This window comes from Austrofundulus limnaeus, unplaced genomic scaffold (assembly GCF_001266775.1).
Source record: "Austrofundulus limnaeus strain Quisiro unplaced genomic scaffold, Austrofundulus_limnaeus-1.0 Scaffold125, whole genome shotgun sequence".
In the NCBI taxonomy this organism is placed as follows: Eukaryota; Metazoa; Chordata; class Actinopteri; order Cyprinodontiformes; family Rivulidae; genus Austrofundulus; species Austrofundulus limnaeus.
Window position 1 is genome coordinate 740324 of NW_013952527.1, and position 6684 is coordinate 747007.

At 38.7% G+C, this 6684-nt stretch overlaps 1 protein-coding gene across 1 annotated transcript in view; it reads right to left on the minus strand.

Annotated features, from left to right (window-relative positions):
* Positions 1-6684, minus strand: part of LOC106522253 (collagen alpha-1(XVIII) chain) — a gene marked incomplete in the record, with an annotated part of 37754 nt that overhangs the window by 29664 nt on the left and 1406 nt on the right.

Genomic DNA, 6684 nt, shown 5'->3' on the forward strand with positions numbered 1-6684 from the left:
GCATGAGTAATAACTCAATTGTGTGGCAAAACACCAGCCTTGAAACTCAAACGTCCTGCTTTGATGAAAAATACTGTTTTCTCGTATTGAAAGACAAATGAGAGAAATGAGTGTTTTTGGACAGCGTGCGGCGTGTTTTGATCCCTCTCAAGAAATGCTTTGGTTTACCACCTGGTGAGAAACTGTGTGTCTGCATCACTCAGTTCAAAGCCTCCCTATAGCCATGAGAGCAGGAGATCAGCCGGGCTGACAGCTGGCTCGACGTTCGGCTGAACTCGAGACACTGCTTTCTGCTGAACAGCCAGGAACCCCAGCCCCCGATCATCTGTGAGCTTTCTGAGAACTAAAGAAGTTTTTATTTTGACTCTAAGCTGTCAAAGAACCCAGTCAAACAGGAAGAGGACAGCAATAAAAAGACATCCTCCTGTGCTGATACTCTCTGCAACACAGTAACAATATACACGGGAATAAAATTTTAAATCAAAATATGACCAAATGAGCAACAAGATGTTTAAATAGGGACCAACTTGCTGAAAAACACAATAATATGTAAACAGAGTTCATATTAAGGTTCTTTACAAGTTTAAATCTATGATTTTTAGCTGTTAAAGATAAAATATTTTGTTGCGAAGGAAACAAACTGTTCAAACCTTCACAGTTAAAACTGATTATTATCATTTTTTTTGCAAAGCAAAGCAGTTATTTCCTACAGAAATCTTGAAATGACACAATAAAGCCCATGTTTAGAATGTTCCAGGTACTCTTTGACTTCAGCAAGAATAACACTTGAAAAACAGTCATTTACACCAAGACGACCAGATGTTTACTCTGATAAACTCAGAATGGCACTCCTTGAGCACCCYTTGGATGAGCCTGTGCACATGTTTGAACCTGGATCTCTTTTTTTGAACTTAGTCATAAAAAAACTTGTTGTAGTTTTGGTTTAGTATGCAGAAATATGGAAAGCACATCATTTAGTTTGCAGAATTCATCTGATGCTGAAGTTAAATTTTTACAAAGTAGAGGCAGTAACTTTAATGTAACTTTTGATAAGATTTTCCTCTAATAATTCAAACATGGATTTATTTGAATACTTTTGCCACTTTATCATACGTGCATGCAGATTTTGGAAACTTCCTAAACCTRTCATTATCGAAAGCATCTCACATCAACCAGATGTGCATTTAAGATACAAAATTGTGGACATGTTTATTAGTTTCGAGGAAATATTTATGACCTTTATAATCATCACCCACTTTTTATTTCAACTTACAGTATTTATTCATGTATAATACGATCTCATGTATAATACATGAGATCGTTTTTTAGCTTAAAAAGCATAAAAAATATCTACCTCCAATTTCAAACAGACTTCAAGATTTTTCAGCCTTTGCAGTCTTTATACATATCAGTAAAATGAGCATTGGACTGTTCATTTTATTTTAACAACATATGTACTAAAAGGTATTTTGACAACAAATATATATCAGCTGTAGCAGCATCATATGAATTCTGGCATTTTACACATAGTCCACCAGGAKGCACCAACACAAATGTCAGAGACTTCACATGAGATTTGGGCCATCTTCTGGTGGAAAAGCTGATTACTTCCTACTCGTGAGCGCCCCTTCTGGTGGGGAAACTTTTTTCAGGGATACAAACTTTTTCAGAACACCGGTAGATGGCAGCCATTACAGACGAACATTTGTTTGTTGTTGTTCCAGCAGCGGCTCGGTCACGTGCTTATGTCTTTAGTTCGTTATCATTACTAAGGTGCAGGAATACTTTTTCCCCTTTTTTTCACATCATGTCGCCTGCCTGGATCTGTTATTATCTTGCTCTGAAGCACGGACGAGTGTCAGAGGTAAGCTCGTTTCAACTGCTTTTTAGACGCGGTTTCATTTCCAGACTCAGGGATTTTGTGAATGAAGCCGATATTTCAGTTAAAATGCATAAGTAAAAATATTTATCCAAGTATAGTACTACCCCCCAACTTTATGGATGATTTTATGGATTTAATTTTATGTATTATACTTGAATAAATACAGTAGTGTAATTTACCAGATGCCGCTTTGAAACTGTACCGCATAGTGGTAGCAAATGTGACCCCTGCACGTACGCAAAGCACTAGACTCCAGAAGTCACCAGAACAGATTTATTGTTTTGGGTGGGAGTCTTGGGGGGGTCAATGGTGGGCCCAATGGATAGACCTTCATCAGAGCTAAACAACAAAAGAAATCTGAAGCTCCTAGGTTGAATCGTTTTTGAGTTACAAGCATTCTTGTTAGTCCAGACAGCCTCTTTTTAGGTGGGGCCCTCTCCTCAAATATGGAGYCTATCGGAAAACCGTTGGCTGGCACAGTGTAGGTCGGACACATCTACATTCCTGCCAAATTTCATCTTTCTGTGATACAGCTGACTAAAAAAAATCACTGAAAAAATAGTAATAATTTAAAAAATTGTACAAAAAGAAGTTGGATCCTTCTCAGAGATCAAAAATGTTGGCCACACAAAGGTTTCATCATTAGCATTTTAAGTGCGATCTCAATTCACGTTCTCCAGGCAGCCTTTGTTGAACACTAACAGCTTCAAGGTCAGTTTGGCACAAAAAAAAGCTGCTGATGAATGGAGCAGTGCTGGGTTTTATGGGGTTACTTTGTCTTGTCAAGTTGACCGCTCACTGACCAGGAAAAYGGCTTTTTGTCTTTTCTTAACATTCCAGAACGGGGTGCCAGAGTTTAGGAGAACCCATTAAAAAAAACTGAACTCTCACCTCACCTGAAGGACAATTTATTTCTACACCAGCACATCTAACGGAGTTAAATACTCATTCCAACTGTTTAAAGAACACCACACAAACCCCAGAACACCTTGACCCATTATCCACCTCCAAATATCCCATTACTTCTGTGCCATGCAGCTACATCACCTCTCATTTTTTTACAARTGCAACACAAACCAGAGAGARGGAAAAGCCTTTCTGACAGAAAYGCAGTTGGACCACACTGTGCCCATAATTGGAGCCGTCATGAGATCCAAGTCAAAAGGATTCCCTGGCGAGCACCACCATGAAGGACTTAAAGTAGCTTTAAAGCCTTTCTGTCACAACATTTCATTTATCTCAGATCAGTGGAACTACAGTACATTGGAACAAACGAGAAAAAAATCTGAACAAATTACAAATCAAAACTAAGTTCAGAGACCAGTTAAATGCACTACCTTTATAACAGCTCAGAATAAATGTAGTCACATTGAGTTTCAGTTAAACAACCTATACTTGTTAAGTAAATTAAAAAGGATAAGTTTCTGCTAACCAGAACTCTCTAAATTTAATTATAGTTGACCTCTGATATGAATGACTGTTCATTGTTTAGCAGGAGACTGGTAACCATAAAAAACATCATTAAAAAGCTATTGAGTCCTGAAAACCCTGCCCTCACAGTGACAGGATCATATGGTTCCCATTGCAAGAAAACAATAAAAAATGTATACTATTAACATTGTGCTAAATGCACATAGCTGTCAGTAATACGCTGTGAATTCCCATCCTTGATAGCAAATTAACAAACCACTGTTTTATCCGATTGCACGTGTCTTATTTAAACTAAACATTTTTGCATGTCATATTAAAGCTAAATAATGTAGGAGTGGGATGGTTTCATTGTATTATTATTATAGCGCCCTCCCACACATCAAGCTGACAGAGCAGTAGGTAATAACTGTCTGAAGCCCCCCCCATACACTCCATCTTATAAGGTTAAGGTGTAAGGTCAAAGGACTGGAGGGGAATCTAGATTAGATTAGACCTTTATTGTCATTGTACTATGCTAGCTATGAAACCAATCACCWGGAAAAATTGAGATTTTGCCACCCACCGTTTTTAGTTTTGAGGCAAACATTTACAAAGTGATATTGCACATAACCTTTACCCCATATTCACATCTAGGTCAAAGTGCAACAATCTATTCCTTCTCTTTTCAAATAAAAATACCAGTGACAGTGAGTTAGACTCTCCAAAGTTCTAAAATGTTACCCAAAACCACATGCAGTTCAGAGGTTAAGTACTATAATTGAGTTTATCAATTTAACCTGTGGATTCAGAGGGCAAATAAACCTTCCAGACAGAGTCATAACTTAAACACAAGACATTGGTTTCAACAAGGTATGTTTGGCTTTTTGGGATTTCTGACCCACTATTTCAAAAATATGAAATACGATCTAAACACTAACACAAGGGATCATTTTGTTTTCATCAGATCTGACAGTTTCAGAATGATACTGAATAGCCTTAAAATTTTAAGTAAAGTTTAAAGAGTTTAGAAGATCTCCAGTTGAACCTTGACACTACTTTTACAAGCGGCGACCATGCCTTCATGTTGGACTAGCTAAAAAATCACTCTCTGGACACAGAGATGCCAATGTCAGTGTTAAGAAAACCAAACATAATGTTCCTAAAGTTCTCAGAGCTTTTTATATTGGACACAACACACACAGTACCAAATAAAAACTGATTCACATTCTAGATGACCACAGTGTGCCCAAACACCAAACTGTCTGCACCCAGGATCCTGATTCATTACTTCCAACATAATAAACCACCACAACCTTGGTTTTACGGCTTCACTTCATAGACATTTTATGTGTCCATAAATATTGGCAACCTCTCACACTGTATTACACAACATGGGKAGCCCACTGTTTTCCTTAAATCATCTGAAAACCTCATCAAAACCCTGCAAAGACCATCCATTGACTAGCACATCATGATCCAGTACGAAGTGGTCTTAGTCCAGGAGCCAGAAACAACATGTCCACTCATGTCTATCAATGAAAGTAGGTGTCTGAAAGATAGTGCAGCCGTAAAAAGAACATCTTCAGCTCTCAGAGATATGAGCTGAACGTGTGGGCAGGAGTGAAGAAAGGTCACCATGAAAAAAGGGACAGGCCATAAAACACAGCAGGCTGACATGAGCAAGTTTTCCCACCAAAATTGTAAATAGAAGAAGTAGAAGAAGAAGAAAGAAGTAAAAAATAGAAGCCAAATATACCAGGGTCATTTCACACGAATCAACAAATACTTGTAGCACTAAACAACTGAGTCAGCTATTCCACAGTCTGTTTAGTCACAAGGGACTTGTTGCACATTCAGTATTTGCCTACAAAATGAGCCTGTTGGTCTCTTGAAAYATTTCACTAATGTTATGACATGATTGGTGTTATAATGACTAAATATAAATAGATTTTAAACACAGGAAAAAGTGYTCATTACCTATCATTATTTGGATTATCAGCTTATTGCATATTAGAAGACCAACATTTCCTTTTATTCACATTAAATCAGAGTTAGGATGTGAGTCTAGYTGTCCGCAAAGTGGCAGAAACTCATTTTTGACTAAAAACCATTGATGCAAATATGATTCCTTCTCATGCATWGTAACCTAACATTCCCATTCTTGAATAGACAGATGCCCATGCACAATCCATCCACTTTCTTTACCCACTGCTCCTGTTTGGGTCACATGGAGCTGGTGTCTATCTCAAGTAGGGTACACTCTGGTCAAGTCGGTCCATCACACAGCAACAAAAAGACACGAGACGGACACATCATTGCCAACTAGTGAGTTTGTTGCTATATTTAGAGAGTTTTCAGAGCCATCTAGCAACATTATGAAGACTGACGTGAAATCAAGCTTTTTCCTTCAGATGTTGGGGTCCTGTTCTAGAGAACTCACAGGTGGCTGCAGTCAGAGCAGGTCTAAATAAACCCACTGTAATCTAACTGTTAATGAATCATTCATGCACAAAATCACAGACTGATTATAGTACAACTTTGTGTGTTTTTTGGTGTATTTTTTTCTGGGGAGCTTGCACTTACTGGTGTCAATTAGCAATATGACGTTCGTGAACGATCCAAATCTTTTGAACGTCTCTTTACAATGAACGATAGGTGCTGAATCGTGGGCATTAACGAGCGATTTGTAGTTTTCTTTCTTTTATTTCTCATATAATCTTTATTTTTTCATACTCAAATCACTCCTGCTTTGCTTTTTCACGGAAAACAGGCGGAGTTGTGGAGTACAGAAGCTCATGGTGAAAGAGGGAGGGGGGTTTCCGCTTGACAAACACATGGTTCCACCCACGTCACGGGATTAYGTCATTACGTACGGCTACGTGATGACGTATTTCCTGACGTGATGAYGTAATACATTCAAAATCGAACGGCTCTTTTGAACGGCTCAAAACAAATGGCTCCCCAAGATCTGGATCCCTTCAAAGAGCCATTTATCCCATCTCTAGTATCAAGTCAAGGTAACTCACATCTACAATTTAGAGTTACCAGTAGCCTAACAAAAATAATAAAGTAAAAATGGCTCTAATGGTTTGGTTTGGCACAAAATAAGTGGCTATGCCACAGTTAATTTGAGCTCCATTTAGTCTATATGGTTAACTAGAAAATTCATACTTTTGAATATTTCAGTTTTTCTTACAAAAATCTTTTGAAGGAGTGAATATGGGCGGCTGTGGCGGAGTGGTTAGGGGAGTCGTCCTGGAACCAGAAGGTCACTGGTTCGATCCCCCGTCCAGCCGTCCCAGTCGTTGTGTCCTTGGGCAAGACACTTCACCCACCTTGCCTACTGATGGTGGTCAGAGGGTCTGGTGGCGCCGATGTATGGCAGCCCCACC